The 18,650-nt window shown below is 41.5% G+C and overlaps 2 pseudogenes; both read right to left on the bottom strand.

Moving 5' to 3' along the window:
• Nucleotides 1-5,840: 5,840 nt before the first annotated feature.
• LOC149168610 (sphingosine-1-phosphate lyase-like) lies at nucleotides 5,841-11,255 on the bottom strand (annotated as a pseudogene).
• A 182-nt stretch (nucleotides 11,256-11,437) lies between these two features.
• LOC149168609 (sphingosine-1-phosphate lyase pseudogene) lies at nucleotides 11,438-13,623 on the bottom strand (annotated as a pseudogene).
• Between the last annotated feature and the right edge of the window lie 5,027 nt (nucleotides 13,624-18,650).

Raw genomic sequence — 18,650 nt, 5'->3', positions numbered from 1 at the left:
GTCCTCATAACTCCTAGTGGTAGTAAAGTTGGGTCACCTAAAGAAGGAGAGTCTTCATTGGTTGTACATACCAATTACCAAACTCTAGTAACAGGTTACGATCCGCAATCGATTTCAGTTTCCGAACTTGCTGGTAGCTTTTCATCTACTAGTGATATAGGTGAAGAACCTGAGATATCTGAACCAGTTACTCCAACATCGGGGTTTGTCTCTCCAACTTCCAGTGGTCCTGATTCACCTAGGGTAGAAAGACTAATTACCCAAGATCTTCCTTCTGGACTTATTGCTATTGAAGGACTTGCTCCGGAAGAAGAAGTAGACATCCCTATCCCTCAAAATCAACCTGTTCTTGATCTAAGGGAGCGTGAATCAATTTTTTACAGTCCGCCTAGGAGTACTACTTGGTATCTTTCTTTGACTAATTATTTTGAAAACCCAGGGTTAATTTTTTCACCACCTCATGCTCCTTATCATCCTAGAGGTTTTTATACTCCCATAAATATGTCAGGTCAGTCGTCCATGTTTACTCAATCACCTGAATCTTTTTTGTACGGCGGTCCTTCTGTTCCCTCTGGGTATCAGTCACTTTCTGGTACTTTTTCGGGAGCATCTCCTCAACCCATTGAACAAGGGTTATTAACTGGAAGCAATGGTACAAAGCCATTGAGCGTAGAAGATGTTCTTATGATGTCAGGTTCTATTCCCAATTCTCAACCTCAAGGTGGCCAGTTACCGCCTAGGGGGCAGCCTCAATTAACGCCTGGGGGGCAACCTCAAGGTACACAATTTGCATCTGGGGGGAAACCTCAAGGACAGTACGTACCTACGGTACAGTACGTTCCTCAAGGTCAACCCCAGACTCAATATGTAGCCCAAGGTCAACCCCAGTATCAATTTATACCTCAAGGTCAACCCCAGTATCAGTACGTGCCTCAAGGGTATCTACCCCGAGGTCAGTACTCGAACCAAGGTTTCCAACCACCCCAAGGTCGATCTTATGTTCAAGGAATGTGTTGGTAAGGTAAATCCCCTCTGCGGACAGAGGCGATCCCACTAGCCTATCACAGAACTAGCCACAAACAAACCACGCTGCTACGCAAGTTCCTAGTTATGCATCAAAGGTGAATCAAGAAGACTGACCTGGAGTCCAACGCTATGATTGAAGCAGAGTTGATATCCTCGCTCCCTTGCTCCAACAGATCATAAACGAACACCTGCACATGCAAAGGAAGAGACAGATACCAACATAGAAACTACCAAGGCACAACTATATTTCAGTCAAAAGGAAATAAATCAACATATCACCATGATAGATAATGAGATTGGAACTATAATAGCAGTCGCTCATCAATTAATAAACAGGAAAAGTTACAACCATTGTTCTGACGTCGACCCTTCTCCTGGCTGGGCGAATAACTATATGTGTCTTGACATGCATCTCCTCTCCGGCAGCATAACCTCTCTAGCACTCACTAGCATTCCTCCAAGAACTCAACATCTAACACTCCATGACCAATAATCATCACTACTATGACTCAATCACCAAATCACTAGCATAACACTAACACCAACACTCTAGCTTGTCCAATGCATAATGACAAGCTTATATAGATGGAGAAGGGAGGAGGATGCAATGAACCTGGACACCTTTCGCGGATTAGCAAAAGCCATAAAGATGGATAAAGCTCGACAAAAGACTGATTTTCTATCCTCAGAAAAGCTCCATGTAATGAAGGAAACAACAGTCGGACGTGCATTAAGGCAAAAAGCACGACTAAATTTGGTTGGCGCGACTGTTGCTCTAAGACAGAGCGCCAATGGTCGCGCCCTCTTTTGAGGATCTCCATCATTGGCGCGGGTAGAATACTGTGGACTTGCGCCAATGGAAAAATAGCACTTTTTAGGGATGATCTGCAGAAGGTGTCTTCAAGGAACATGGAGTACATACTCAGGGGAACATAATGCAAGTGTTTTTAGACTTTGTCACTTCTTATAACTCCCGGGATGGGTCCTCCAAGGTACGACAAGAGGAGTAACAGGGATGGTGACAAATTACTGTGTAACAGATGCCCCCTAAAGCATGAAGCCCGAGAGGTGGAGAGGGGTGAAATGCTTTACAAGAACACACACATAAGAGCACACAAGAGCACATATAGTTACTGCCGCCGAGGAGCTGTATTAAGAGACATGACTGATAGTTCAATTACATGATGTACATGGTATGGTCGCAGCCATCCATAAGAGAGTACGTAAATAATCTGGATCCATAGTATGGACGCAGCCATCTGGTTAGGATCAATGATTTGACTCAGGTATGGTCGCAGCCATCCAGTGAATGAGTCAAGTATCAAGAATCACGCCTGGATTACAACAGACACAATCTAGGGTCTTGCGCTCCATCTCGACCCGAACAAGAGTACAAGTCCAAGCATGTGAATATATGAGCTGAAGTCGAACATGCATGAACATCGCCTGATTACCAGTCAATAATGGAAATTGTTAACAGACGCGAGAGGTACCACCAATAATGACAATGGCCCTCAAGGTACTATAGGTACAATCTATTGCGTGTGAATCAATGATCTGAAGTCGAACACCCGTAGAATCATTTGATCGGAGGCCAATGATGAAAACCTCACGTCGAACACGAAGAACCTGCCATTGAGGCATGCAAGCTCCAAGGCACCGGAAAGGAGTCTCTAGATCAATTCCCTGGATAATGAGTTGAAGTCGACAGGGAGTGACCTTGATCGAAGGTGGGCCATAATGTTTCCCACATCATCGACACGAGACAGAGAGATGAAGTTGTGAATCAAGATTGTGCGAACTATCAGAAGGAGGTTGTTTTTTCAGAGGTCAACTTCTCTTGAACATATCGGCGACACATTAACGGAATTGGCAGTATTTGACATCAATGTATCAAAGGTCATTATGACGAGACAATGAGTGAATGAGAGGTCAAATAGGGTACCCAAATCCATGGAAGCAAGTGAAAGATATGAGATGAAATATCCCCACCCCGGACACGAAAACAAAAAGTGCCATGTTCAAGAGCGACATACTGCCTTTACGGTAATAATTATGGTTCAAAATTTTCTTTTCCCCCCGCCATTTCTGGCGAGTACCCCAGTTATTTTTAACAAGCTTGATGGGGATAGCATATGCTTGTGTTGTGACAAAATCTGATGTCACTAAGTTTTAACGAGTCTGACAAAGGAAGAACTCGGCGTCTTTTCATGTTTAGAGAGTTTGAAAAGACAGCAGAAAAGGAAACTCCAGGGATGTCCTTTTTCATAAATTTGTGTCTCTCGGGCCCGAAAAAGTATAATAATACCCAAAAGAACCGCCCGATCATTATGATCGAGGAGTACTTTTCATAATTAGTGATTTCGACCTGAAAAAGTAAAAAAGCGGTCAAAACCACGTCATTTCGTAACCATTAACGAGTTTGGAACGACAAAAACCCAGTAATCTTTTTATGTTTTAACGGTCGACAAAAAGAACTTAAAACGACCGCCCCTTATTACCATTTAACGAGTCAAGAGGAGCGACTCGGCAATCTTTTCCTCTTTAAATGGTCAGAAAAGAGCTGAAAGCAGACCTCCATTTTTATTTTCTTTAACGAGTCAAAAAGGAAAAATACTCGGCAATCTTTTCATATTTTACGAGTCAGAAAAGAGCGTAAAGGCGACTCGTCCTGAAGGAACGAGTGGTATAAAGGATAGCAACTAGTTCCAGTAATGGTGGAACTTGCTCGAAACATGTAAAGGTTAAGAGGCTGGCTAATAAAACCACTCATCACTGCAGTTCCTCAAGAAAGGATAAACAACCAGGTGAAAGCATATGATCGGCCAAAGAGATGGTGGCGATGGAATGAAACAACCAAGGGTCATCTAGCAGAATTTAGCAGATAAAACGCAATCACGGGATGTAAATCAGGTATGGGTTCCATTATCACAAAATCATGTTCTGATGGCTGCTAATCAGTTAGACTTTATGTAACTATTTCAGACCAGACTCTTGGCTAAGGATTAGCCTCCTTAGTCTGAGAGGGCTCTCTCACAGATTATGAATGTTGATCACTAACAAGGAAAGATGGCTAACTCTTTAACAAACACATGAAAATAAGCTGGCTGGATAGATATCAGATTGATTCCCATTGGGCTTATGGAGTCTCACACATCTCAGCAAACCAAAATACTATTTTTTATGGAAGTCAGGGCTCTTTACATCTATGCTCAAACATAACTAACATAAAACACAGTCTGCCATAACATACAGGAAGTCAGAGCATGTGGGCATGAGTTCTGAGTGATTATGCAATAACAAAACTGTGAAAGAACACTAAAATAACAAGCCACCATACATTTGAACAATGAGATCTATTGAGAATCCTGAGTAAAAAACAACAGTCATTTGTATTCCTGAAACATGCTTTACATAAACCAAAATAGACTTGTTCTCTATCAAAGTATCCAACCCCTTTTACATTCATCTTTCAGCTCTATATAGAATGCTTACTCTACCTGATTCGTGCTCCCTCCTCCAGCGTGAGGGGAGCTCAATAATTACCTATGATGACACCTACTAACTTTTAACTAACTAATAATTACATCTGACCACCAATTGACAGCGCTGGAATCCTAAAGCAAATAAGATTCTAATTCTACATCATGTTGGACATAGCATTTATTACAATCAAGACTCGTTCTCTGCCAAGTGGATTACTATAGCTGTAGCTTTAATGGCTTTAATTACAATGAACTTCGTTCTTTGACATCTGCGTTCCTTCTGGCGGTGGCTGTGATAGCATGAGAAGAGTATCACTAACTGTAGTGTTTAAGAGTCCTAAACCAACCATAACTCTAACTCTATCTTCTTCATAAATTGATTCCTCCTTGCAGCTTTGACACCTGGCTTTCTCTTCGTTCAGATGAGATGGCATGAGATGGGCAATTAATGTCCCATGCTGGCTTTGAACACCGAAGGCTTTGATCTGTTCTGTGTTGGCTGAGAATAACCCTAAATTCTCGGTTCTGGTCCCCCATCACCGAGTATGCAGCAGTAGTTACCTTAAGCCTTTAATAACCCAAGAATATAGGATATTACCATGTTACTGATATGTTTACTGACATGCTGGAAGCTTCTTTGATGAACAGGTGTGCCAACCGAAACTTTTCATATGCAGCTCTGCGTTTAAAATCACCACCTACAGCAGTTTCGTAGCGCGCTACGAAACTGCTGTGTAATTTAAAAAACACAGTCTTCCTCCTAAAATTTGACTGTATTCAAGTAACAAGGAAGAAGAGATGTATGCCAATCATTGACAATGAAAATAAAACCCTCCCCATGAGGTCCACTAAAGTGTTCACTGCTTGAGAGCTTAATAATCTTTGGAGCTTCAATAGCTGCCTGACATAAGAGGCTAAAACGAAGTTCATTGTCTTGAGTTTTTATCCCTGAACAAAAGATAACTGCCTCAGAAGGTTTATGATCTTCTGCTTCAACACCATCATCTGTTAAAATGCCACATTCCGCTGCAATTGCTTTAGCTGTGTTAATATTGTCACCAGTGACCATCCTCACTGTAATACCTGCCATATCATGCTGTGGAGATGCTTTCTCAGATATGACTTCCATTAATTCACTCAGTTCCATCATAGTGAGGAGAATTGGGCTACCTTGTAACAAATGTGACATTCACAAAATCAGATACATCTTCCTCTTTGGTTTTTTCCCCTCCTACGGGTAAATTCCAATCAAAAGTTCATATTTGGAACTTGTAAGAGGGGTTCCAAAGTCATGTGATGAATTTTGTTTTGGTGTCGAGGGGAAAGAACTTAAGATGCTTTACTGTCCATATATTTAATCAGAAAATCCTACACCATCCCTCTGTCTGGCATCTTTCCAGCAGCTCCATATATTGGAGCCATGCCATCTTCAAATGCACTTGGATTTTCTTGCACAGTTGTAACTGCTTCTTTCAGATCTTTCAAGCAATCTTCTGCTATAAGGGTATGCTGAAGAGTCAGACATATGTGTATGTTGTTAGGTCTTTGTAAAGCATTTAGATGCCATCCTCGTGTTGACAGAACATCATTCACTTTAAAAATATCGAGCTTATCTGATCCAAATGCAATGACTGTCATGTCTGGTCTTCCCACAATGAATAGTTCTGGAATTTGCTTTATTCCTTCCTGAAAAGTTTTTTATACTTCCATTACTTTTCTCACTGCCTCCAGATATCCTTCCTCCCTAACACTCATCATAGCTACCCAGGCACCAGCAATAAGACCACCAGGTCTGCTTCCAGCAATAGTTAGTGAAACATAAAGACCTTCTGACCACTCCGTCACAGCCACAAATTGTTGCTTTCTGATTTCATGATTGCGATACAGCACCACACTTGTGCCCTTTGGCCCTAGGCCATACTTGTGAGTATCCACTGATATTGAAGTTACTCCTTGAACAGTGAAATCAAAAGGTGGAATTGGATACCCTAATTTGCGAGCAAAAGGAAGCACAAAACCTCCAAGGCAGAGATCAACGTGAAAGCAAATACCCCAGCGCAAGACCAAGTCTCCAAGTTCTTCGATGGGATCAATGATACCATGAGGAAAACCCGGTGCTGAGCCAAAAATCATAACCGTATTCTTGTTCACATAACGTTGGATTGCTTTTACATCTGCTTGGAAATCTTCATTTACCGGTACACGCCATAGCTTGATTTTAAGGTATTGGTCTGCTTTATCATATGCAGAATCGGCAGATTCTGGATTTATCATTTATGGTTTCATAATTCCCTTCTTGACTTTCATATAATCCCGTGAAGACTTTACTGCAAGTATAATACTTTCTGTGCCTCCCGAAGACATATTACCACAAACTTGTCCTCCAGATGATTTTTCTCTACTACCAAACATGCTTGCTGTCATTGCTACCACCTCACTCTCAAATCGTGCTATACTTGGGAAAACGCTCAAATGCAGCGGGTTGGTGTGAGAAAACATGGAATATGCTTCATTTATCAGTGAAAAATGTCCTTCGGATTCTACATTCTATTTGGCTCAGCGTGGCTTCGGCTCTTAATAATGTCCAATGCCCTGCTCTCCAATCAACTAACTGCGCTCCTAACAACACTGAAGCCACCACTGTATAGCTAATGCAATGACTAGGATACCAATAATGCACTACAAAGCATATTAAGAAAACTCTGTATATTCCAGCCACAAACAAAGCAGCAATTCAACTTTTGAGAAGCTCAAAGCCAGATAAACATGTTTTTACCGACATAGCCTGCCGTGTCAAGATGCTTTTTTTTTAACTCAATGCATGCATGCGCAATTTGGCGTGTGGCAACTGGCAGGTAATAAGCTTGTCACAACATCTACCTCAGATACACATTGTAGAAGATGATCTTTATCAACTATATCAAGCTCGACTGTTGTTGTATTAAAAATCCCTTCAATCACCTTTTGAGCATCTGGCAGCTATAAAGGTGCCACAATAACTTGAACATCATTAACTGCTTCTCTGCTCTAGCGTTCATCTGGCCAAAACAGCCATGCTACAATACAAATATCTATAGCTTCTTCAATGTCAATTGAAGGCAGCAACATCAAAGACATTTCAGTCAATGTTGCCTCACTCTTAGGAAAAGTGGCACATCCATCTTTCTCTTTAAAAAAAACTTCTAGAGAAATTAAGATAGTATACCGGAGAATTTTCCCAGCAAACAGCCAAACCTTGGACTTCAAACATTACTGATGAATCTCCCTCACTTGCATTACTGAAATGCAGATCAAAACAAAATTCATTAACCTGCTCCCACTTACTCAAGAAAGAAACAAATCCACCATTCATACTAATGACATCAACAGGTCCATTATTTGAAGTACAAGCAGTCTCTGTTTCACACGGATTTCGCATGTCATCATTCTTAGCAATTAAAATATTTTCTTTGTTGATGACATTTCCACTGTCCTTGCTCCTCAACTCAACATTGAGGCCAGACAACAGTTTCATTGTGTCTTTCATTTCTTAAGTAGTTTTTGTCATTTTGTTTTGTTTCTAATTCTACAGTATCCTGGATAGCTCCACCAATTTCGTAGCGCAGCCAGTGTAAGGTCGGTGCTTTTCGCTACGAAATCACTAAAACAGGTTACGCTGCGAAACTGCTAAAGGATTTATGCGCTGCGAAAACACCTTGTCCTTAAGCTAGTCTGAGCAATTTTTGTAAACAGAATTTTCAGTGATAACAGTGGCTCCACTTGGGATAGTGTGCCCTTGTGGTACACTAAGAACCTGCAGTTCCAGTGCCTTATCCATTGGGCCTTCACCTCGGGCTTTAGCTGGATGATCACTGTAGGAGAAAGAAAACTACATCTACTAAAAAAAATGCTCAGTCAACCTTGAGCTTATTTGCAATTTCCTACCTACCTACCCTAACAATTCAAACTTCCTTCTGCTCAATCAATATGAAATTTCCAATGTAGCCAATCCTCTGTTTTATCTGATATTTGACTTCTTTGACTGCATCGAAGTTCAGAGTCAATATGATAGTGTGATGACTGCTGCCACTGGAATTGTCTCTGATCTTTATAGGAAAACTGAAATACTGGGGTGTAAACCTCTTCCATGTAATCAGCTATAGGATCCCAGAATACATGATCAGCTTGATTTTTCTTGTAACTTTCTGGTTGTGCAAACTGATCTTCAACAACAGTGTTCAGTTCCTCAATCGTGAAAGAGAAAGGAACCAGCAATGTCTCCTTGCGTTCTGCCGTAGAAAACTTCTGAAAATAATGATCATGATTATGAAAACTGTATGCCTGAATCTGACCTTCTAAACCTTCAATTTCTTTCTCAATGTCTTCAGCTACTTCATCCAAAAATCTCATCTTATCCTCTGCTTTACAGTCAAATGACTTTAGATACGAGGACAAGGACAAAGAAAAATTTTCACCTATTTCTTCATTAATATGATCATCATTCCATTGTTTGAAACCCTCAACTGAAGGAGAGTTTACCACCACCTCTGACCTATCTGTCCATTCCTCCAAAAACATAAGCCATAAGTCTTGAAATGACTTAACGGATTTGATAGGAAAACTTTCAATCCATTGTTTGCATTTCCCTTGAAGTGAATCATAAAATAACATAATGCAAACATCCTCATGTTTAACTCTAAGAAGCTCAGCAAAATGACAGAAATCTGAGATATGCTTCAGAGTTAAACTCAAATATTCTCCATTGAATTTTGGACCATTCCTTAGAAAATATGCATCCTTGGGAAAATGATTTGGGAAACCATGAATTCCTGAAAAATCTATGCATGCATACCTTGAACTAAGAATAGTAGCTTCTGGGTCCTTCATAACTCCAGTGGAATCACCATGAATCTATGAATTCCGAATTCTTGAACAATGGAGTCGCCAAGGTAGTTTTGCAACCTCAAAAACCTTCTGAGCTCCTGCTACCTTCAGAAGTTCAGCTTCATAATTTCGAGAAAGAATAATCTTCAGGCTCCCGGCAGACGCACCAAAATGTTATCACAAAATCATGTTCTGATGGCTGCTAATAAGTTAGACTTTATGTAACTATTTCAGACCAGACTCTTGGCTAAGGATTAGCCTCCTTAGTCTGAGAGGGCTCTCTCACAGATTATGAATGTTGATCACTAACAAGGAAAGATGGCTAACTCTTTAACAAACACATGAAAATAAGCTGGCTAGATAGATATCAGATTGATTCCCATTGGGCTTATGGAGTCTCACACATCTCAGCAAACCAAAATACTATTTTTTATGGAAGTCAGGGCTCTTTACATCTATGCTCAAACATAACTAACATAAAACACAGTCTGCCATAACATACAGGAAGTCAGAGCATGTGGGCATGAGTTCTGAGTGATTATGCAATAACAGAACTGTGAAAGAACACTAAAATAACAAGCCACCATACATTTGAACAATGAGATCTATTGAGAATCTTGAGTAAAAAACAACAGTCATTTGTATTCCTGAAACATGCTTTACATAAACCAAAATAGACTTGTTCTCTATCAAAGTATCCAACCCCTTTTACATTCATCTTTCAGCTCTATATAGAATGCTTACTCTACCTGATTCGAGCTCCCTCCTCTAGCGTGAGGGGAGCTCAATAATTACCTATGATGACACCTACTAACTTTTAACTAACTAATAATTACAGCTGACCACTAATTGACAGCGCTGGAATCCTAAAGCAAATAAGATTCTAATTCTACATCATGCTGGACATAGCATTTATTACAATCAAGACTCGTTCTCTGCCAAGTGGATTACTATAGCTGTAGCTTTAATGGCTTTAATTACAATGAACTTCGTTCTTTGACATCTGAGTTCCTTCTGGCGGTGGCTGTGATAGCATGAGAAGAGTATCACTAAATGTAGTGTTTAAGAGTCCTAAACCAACCATAACTCTAACTCTATCTTCTTTATAAATTGATTCCTCCTTGCAGCTTTGACACCTGGCTTTCTCTTCGTTCAGCTGAGATGGCATGAGATGGGCAATTAATGTCCCATGTTGGCTTTGAACACCGAAGGCTTTAATATGTTCTGTGTTGGCTGAGAATAACCCTAAATTCTCGGTTCTGGTCCCCCATCACCGAGTATGCAGCAGTAGTTACCTTAAGCCTTTAATAACCCAAGAATATAGGATATTACCATGTTACTGATATGTTTACTGACATGCTGGAAGCTTCTTTGATGAACAGGTGTGCCAACCGAAACTTTTCATATGCAGCTCTGCGTTTAAAATCACCACCTACAGCAGTTTCGTAGCGCGCTACGAAACTGCTGTGTAATTTAAAAAACACAGTCTTCCTCCTAAAATTTGATTGTCTTCAAGTAACAAGGAAGAAGAGATGTATGCCAATCATTGACAATGAAAATAAAACCCTCCCCATGAGGTCCACTAAAGTGTTCACTGCTTGAGAGCTTAATAATCTTTGGAGCTTCAATAGCTGCCTGACATAAGAGGCTAAAACGAAGTTCATTGTCTTGAGTTTTTATCCCTGAACAAAAGATAACTGCCTCAGAAGGTTTATGATCTTCTGCTTCAACACCATCATCTGTTAAAATGCCACATTCCGCTGCAATTGCTTTAGCTGTGTTAATATTGTCACCAGTGACCATCCTCACTGTAATACCTGCCATATCATGTTGTGGAGATGCTTTCTCAGATATGACTTCCATTAATTCACTCAGTTCCATCATAGTGAGGAGAATTGGGCTACCTTGTAACAAATGTGACATTCACAAAATCAGATACATCTTCCTCTTTGGTTTTTTCCCCTCCTACGGGTAAATTCCAATCAAAAGTTCATATTTGGAACTTGTAAGAGGGGTTCCAAAGTCATGTGATGAATTTTGTTTTGGTGTCGAGGGGAAAGAACTTAAGATGCTTTACTGTCCATATATTCAATCAGCAAATCCTGCACCATCCCTCTGTCTGGCATCTTTCCAGCAGCTCCATATATTGGAGCCATGCCATCTTCAAATGCACTTGGATTTTCTTGCACAGTTGTAACTGCTTCTTTCAGATCTTTCAAGCAATCTTCTGCTATAAGGGTATGCTGAAGAGTCAGACATATGTGTATGCTGTTAGGTCTTTGTAAAGCATTTAGATGCCATCCTCGTGTTGACAGAACATCATTCACTTTAAAAATATCGAGCTTATCTGATCCAAATGCAATGACTGTCATGTCTGGTCTTCCCACAATGAATAGTTCTGGAATTTGCTTTATTCCTTCTTGAAAAGTTTTTTATACTTCCATTACTTTTCTCACTGCCTCCAGATATCCTTCCTCCCTAACACTCATCATAGCTGCCCAAGCACCAGCAATAAGACCACCAGGTCTGCTTCCAGCAATAGTTAGTGAAACATAAAGACCTTCTGACCACTCTGTCACAGCCACAAATTGTTGCTTTCTGATTTCATGATTGTGATACAGCACCACACTTGTGCCCTTTGGCCCTAGGCCATACTTGTGAGTATCCACTGATATTGAAGTTACTCCTTGAACAGTGAAATCAAAAGGTGGAATTGGATACCCTAATTTGCGAGCAAAAGGAAGCACAAAACCTCCAAGGTAGAGATCAACGTGAAAGCAAATACCCCAGCGCAAGACCAAGTCTCCAAGTTCTTAGATGGGATCAATGATACCATGAGGAAAACCCGGTACTGAGCCAACAATCATAACCGTATTCTTGTTCACATAACGCTGGATTGCTTTTACATCTGCTTGGAAATCTTCATTTACCGGTACATGCCATAGCTTGATTTTAAGGTATTGGGCCGCTTTATCATATGCAGAATGGGCAGATTCTGGAATTATCATTTCTGGTTTCATAATTCCCTTCTTGACTTTCATATAATCCCGTGAAGACTTTACTGCAAGTATAATACTTTCTGTGCCTCCCGAAGACATATTACCACAAACTTGTCCTCCAGATGCTTTTTCTCTACTACCAAACATGCTTGCTGTCATTGCTACCACCTCACTCTCAAATCGTGCTATACTTGGGAAAACGCTCAAATGCAGCGGGTTGGTGTGAGAAAACATGGAATATGCTTCATTTATCAGTGAAAAATGTCCTTCGGATTCTACATTCTATTTGGCTCAGCGTGGCTTCGGCTCTTAATAATGTCCAATGCCCTGCTCTCCAATCAACTAACCGCACTCCTAACAACACTGAAGCCACCACTGTATAGCTAATGCAATGACCAGGATACCAATAATGCACTACAAAGCATATTAAGAAAACTCTGTATATTCCAGCCACAAACAAAGCAGCAATTCGACTTTTGAGAAGCTCAAAGCCAGATAAACATGTTTTTACCGACATAGCCTGCCGTGTCAAGATGCTTTTTTTTTTAACTCAATGCATGCATGCGCAATTTGGCGTGTGGCAACTGGCAGGTAATAAGCTTGTCACAACATCTACCTCAGATACACATTGTAGAAGATAATATTTATCAACTATATCAAGCTCGACTGCTGTTGTATTAAAAATCCCTTCAATCACCTTTTGAGCATTTGGCAGCTATAAAGGTGCCACAATAACTTGAACATCATTAACTGCTTCTCTGCTGTAGCGTTCATCTGGCCAAAACAGCCATGCTACAATAAAAATATCTATAGCTTCTTCAATGTCAATTGAAGGCAGCAACATCAAAGACATTCCAGTCAATGTTGCCTCACTCTTAGGAAAAGTGGCACATCCATCTTTCTCTTTAAAAAAAACTTCTAGAGAAATTAAGATAGTATACCGGAGAATTTTCCCAGCAAACAGCCAAACCTTGGACTTCAAACATTGCTGATGAATCTCCCTCACTTGCATTACTGAAATGCAGATCAAAACAAAATTCATTAACCTGCTCCCACTTACTCAAGAAAGAAACAAATCCACCATTCATACTAATGACATCAACAGGTCCATTATTTGAAATACAAGCAGTCTCTGTTTCACACGGATTTCGCATGTCATCATTCTTAGCAATTAAAATATTTTCTTTGTTGATGACATTTCCACTGTCCTTGCTCCTCAACTCAACATTGAGGCCAGACAACAGTTTCATCGTGTCTTTCATTTCTTAAGTAGTTTTTGTCATTTTGTTTTGTTTCTAATTCTACAGTATCCTGGATAGCTCCACCAATTTCGTAGCGCAGCCAGTGTAAGGTCGGCGCTTTTCGCTACGAAATCACTAAAACAGGCTACGCTGCGAAACTGCTAAAGGATTTATGTGCTGCGAAAACACCTTGTCCTTAAGCTAGTTTGAGCAATTTTTGTAAACAGAATTTTCAGTGATAACAGGTTCATTTTTTACACAAGCTTGAACCATAGAGAACTCTGCTTGGATTCGGTTTCATGTTTACACAAGCTTGAAACGAAAAACTATGCTTATTAAATTTTTGCATGCCCCCAGCATGATAATGCAAATTGAGGTGGATGCCCCCCAAGCTTCATGGCATTCACGGAGTGGATGGAATGAAGGTTCACTCTCGAGATCGATGAAAGACTCGACTTGTATTTTACGAGATCTTAATCAAAAGACTCGATTTGGAAAGGGAGTTGTTTCATTTTTTAATGAGGTTGACATAGTAAAAGAACTATCCTCATAACCCTTGTTTCATTTTTTAATGAGCTTGACACAAGACAAGGAACTGTGCTCCAGCACCTAGTTTCATTTTTTAAGGAGCTTGACATAGGACAGTGAACTATGCTCCGTCCAGACTTCATCATAACGAACAGGAAGTTGGGGCTTCCAAGAGTGCCTCTCCCGGTGGGAGGTCAACATCCCGGAAGTCAAGACCCAATGCCCCCAGGACACTATGCACGACGGCGGCATTGCTGGTCACAGGCATGGGATAGGTGGCCACGTAGTTGACCTGCGGTGGGGCAGATGCAACTGGTGGATAAACACCAGGAGGGGATGACGACTGCGCAGGGGGGACCCGTGGACTAACGAACGATAATTGATCGATAGTCACAATTCTTCCATCGTGGGGAAAGCAAACCACACGGAAAAGTGAAGAAATAAGGGCTCCCATGGCATAAACATAGTCACGACCAAGGAGAAGAGTGAAGTCTAAAGCACCTTGGGTAACCCATACGTCTATATAGACGGTCTTGCCTCCCAAAGTAATAGGGAACTTTGGAAGGAGCCCTAATGGTTGGCTAGTTCCTCCGTCAAAAGCAGTCATATTCGATGCTACGGGCACAAGCTGTGGGGAACCCAAAGCTTGCCAAGTAGTGGCAGGCATAAGACTAACAGATGCACCCTCATCCAAAACAGTGCTAGGTATCGCCTTGTCATAGGCGTGTACCGTGACCCAAAAAGGCCCATGAGATGGGAGGCGGAAGGTAGTCAAACGTCTCCAGTCGAAGGAAGCGACTGAACTACTTGGTGGGGGAATCGTATGATTGCCCCCCTGCTCGAGAGAGAGCGCAGTAGGACTCTCAGGTGTAGGGGTATTTCTAGATGTAGGAGAATCTGAGGAGACGAGAAGAACAGGAGAATGATGCTCTTCCGAAATAGAGTGGTCGGCGGGTGGTGAACTCGAGTCGACACTCTTTCCGACCAATGGTTGGTCTGGAACAGGCTTGGTAGAGCCAGATTCAGGAAGAGGAGGCTGGACAAGAGAGGAATCTTGGTTGATTTCTTTGTCAGCAGGGGAACGTTCTACAATTACAGAAAGATGTTGATAACCAACGGGAAGTTGGGGTGAGGGAGCTGTAAGACTTTCCAATACAATAGAGGCTCTATCCATGAATGGACAAAGGTGAAGGGGATGATTGCCTTCACAAAGTTTACAAGGGATTTGAATCTTCTCTTTTCCCTTACCGCTTCCAGGTGATAAGGCAAGATCGCTATGATCTACAAAGGGCGATGCAAGGCGGTCCGGATCATGAGACCATACTTCTAAAACCCTCGGAATGCCAGGACAATCGCAGAGAAGGTGGTCTTCCTTGCACAACTTACAAGGAAATTTGACCTTCCACGGAGGAGCACAAGGTGGCTCGACTTGGGTTATAGCTTTAACCTCTGGTTTAGGGGTCTTCTTCTTCTTTTTCTTCTTAGCCACCTGGTTACTTGAATCCAGAGGTTCACCAGGCGAAGTAGAAGATGAGGACGCAGCAGTAGGCGAAGAAGGGGAAGGGTCCACCTTGCAATCAGCAAGACGTTGTTTGGGTGGAGGAGGTGGTGGTGGACCCGAACTGAACGGAGGAGCACTAGAGGGTATCTCAGGCTCCTTCCCGGTAGATGGCGGGTAATCTTTTGTTCGAGTACTGATATTGATGGGTATCCTTCTGGCCATAAACACTTGAGAACCAAAGGAAGAGGGAGGCTGAGATGGGTCAGCCACCGAGTTTGAAAACAACCATACGGGTAAACCAATGGTCAACCCAGGCAAAGACAATGTTGCGATATACTGAACACCAACATTTCCAACAGAAGGAAATGGGCGAGGGTACCCATCAGGAGGAACACCTTGGCCGGTGGGCACCGGAAAGGCTGCCATTGAACGAGAAATAACCCTACTCAAGCTAACGCAAACAAAATCTAATTGGGTAATGTTATCGTGGCCAATAAATTTTAAGACACTGAACTTAACCTTTTCATTTTTTTAAGAGTCGAGAAAAGGGTAAAAGATGACTCTAGTCTCCTTCGAATATTTAATGAGCACGAAGTGACAAGACGCTCACAGGCACCTTTTCGTTTAGGAAGTCTGAAAAGGATCAAAAGTGACTGCTCTGGAATTCTATGTAGAGGGTGTGCCAAACTTTTCGCAAAACCACAGAATACTTTTTAGGGTACGGGTGGTCGATCTTCGTGAATGCTGTGTTCACTGCATCACAAATCGTAGGGCGGCTGACACGGCTTCCTATGGATAAAGGCTTTATTCCTATAGGGGTCTCCCAATATATACTCGACGGTACGTGGGAGCACAGTTCGTATTGGCACCTATCGTTTCATCGTGGAGGAATCACCCAACCACTCGACGATAAACTACCAGGTTTAAAGACGCCGGAACACGTCTCTAACCTAGACCTAGAGTGTTTGTGTTATGTTCCAATGCGTTGTTATGTTCATTGAGTTCATTTTAAAGTTTATCTTTGATTATGTTTCAGTTTTTTGGTCCTACCGTATGTGATATCTCAAAAACTTCTTACATGCAAACTATATGCCAAAATTAAATCATTTGATTCAATGAATTCTATCTACAGGAGGGTTGAGATCTTTTTCACAAACGAAATGATCACTTCAACAAAGATCCTAATGCAGCTAATAACAAGAAACGAAATTTTGTCTTTTTCTTTTTAATAGCAACAAATAACAATAAATGCTAACTACTATGATGCAAGAGATTTTTTTTCTTTCCTTTAAGATGGCATGATGCATGTAAACAAATTCTAAGAGATATGCACAATCCAAGTTCAGTCAATGAAATAGAACCAATCCTAAAACACAAAATGAACCATGCAAGCAAGGAAAAACACAAAGACTAGTGAAATCCAAAGAAGCTAGAAGTGAAGTATTCAGAGTATAGAAGATCAAGCTTTAACAAATCACTGAATAAGTGCAGAACACAATCAACAAGCTGACTGGATAATCAAGAGACCGAAACTTCCCACAGAAGGCTAGACATGCAAAGTCACTAGAAATAAGCAAACAGCTGAGGGATACAGGCTAAGACCAGTCAAGCAGAGGTTCAACACAGTTCCAGAGGCTGAAAGAGATATATAAAGAGACTGAATGAGCTTTCCACCCACACACAGGCAAAATTTACAGAGCTGGCGCGACTGTCAGCCTGCAACTTGCGCTACCACAGGATTGGCGCGAGCTGCTCTTGAGCAACGTGCGCCAACTGGCGCGACTGTCAGAGAAATAACCGCGCCAATTAAGCTTGCCAACTAGAAAAATGAATGATACGACCTCAGGTCGGGTTGACAGTGCTCAGATGGGTCAAACAGTAAAGAATCAACTCAAAACTGACTCAGGAAGCTCATGCACTCAAGCAAGCAGAAGAAAATTAACATGCAAGACAGAAATCAAAGAGTTACTCCCCAGTGGAGTCGCCAATTTGTTGGTAAGGTAAATCCCCTCTGCGGATAGAGGCGATCCCACTAGCCTATCACAGAACTAGCCACAAACAAACCATGCTGCTACGCAAATTCCTAGTTATGCATCAAAGGTGAATCAAGAAGACTGACCTGGAGTCCAACGCTATGATTGAAGCAGAGTTGATATCCTCGCTCCCTTGCTCCAACAGATCATAAACGAACACCTGCACATGCAAAGGAAGAGACAGATACCAACATAGAAACTACCAAGGCACAACTATATTTCAGTCAGAAAGGAAATAAATCAACATATCACCATGACAGATAATGAGATTGGAACTATAATAGCAGTCGCTCATCAATTAATAAACAGGAAAGTTACAACCATTGTTCTGACGTCGACCCTTCTCCTGGCTGGGCGAATAACTATATGTGTCTTGACATGCATCTCCTCTCCAGCAGCATAACCTCTCTAGCACTCACTAGCATTCCTCCAAGAACTCAACATCTAACACTCCATGACCAATAATCATCACTACTATGACTCAATCACCAAATCACTAGCATAACACTAACACCAACACTCTAGCTTGTCCAATGCATAATGACAAGCTTATATAGATGGAGAAGGGAGGAGGATGCAATGAACCTGGACACCTTTCACGGATTAGCAAAAGCCATAAAGATGGATAAAGCTCGACAAAAGACTGATTTTCTGTCCTCAGAAAAGCTCCATGTAATGAAGGAAACAACAGTCGGACGTGCATTAAGGCAAAAAGCACGACTAAATTTGGTTGGCGCGACTGTTGCTCTAAGACAGAGCGCCAATGGTTGCGCCCTCTTTTGAGGATCTCCATCATTGGCGCGGGTAGAATACTGTGGACTTGCGCCAATGGAAAAATAGCACTTTTTAGGGATGATCTGCAGAAGGTGTCTTTAGGGAACATGGAGTACATACTCAGGGGAACATAATGCAAGTGTTTTTAGACTTTGTCACTTCTTATAACTCCCGGGATGGGTCCTCCAAGGTACGACAAG

Source organism: Pinus tabuliformis, chromosome 4_2 (assembly GCF_031772625.1).
Source record: "Pinus tabuliformis cultivar Carrire ecotype Pingquan chromosome 4_2, CPIR1, whole genome shotgun sequence".
Lineage (NCBI taxonomy): Eukaryota > Viridiplantae > Streptophyta > Pinopsida > Pinales > Pinaceae > Pinus > Pinus tabuliformis.
This window is presented reverse-complemented; position numbering and strand designations above follow the sequence as displayed.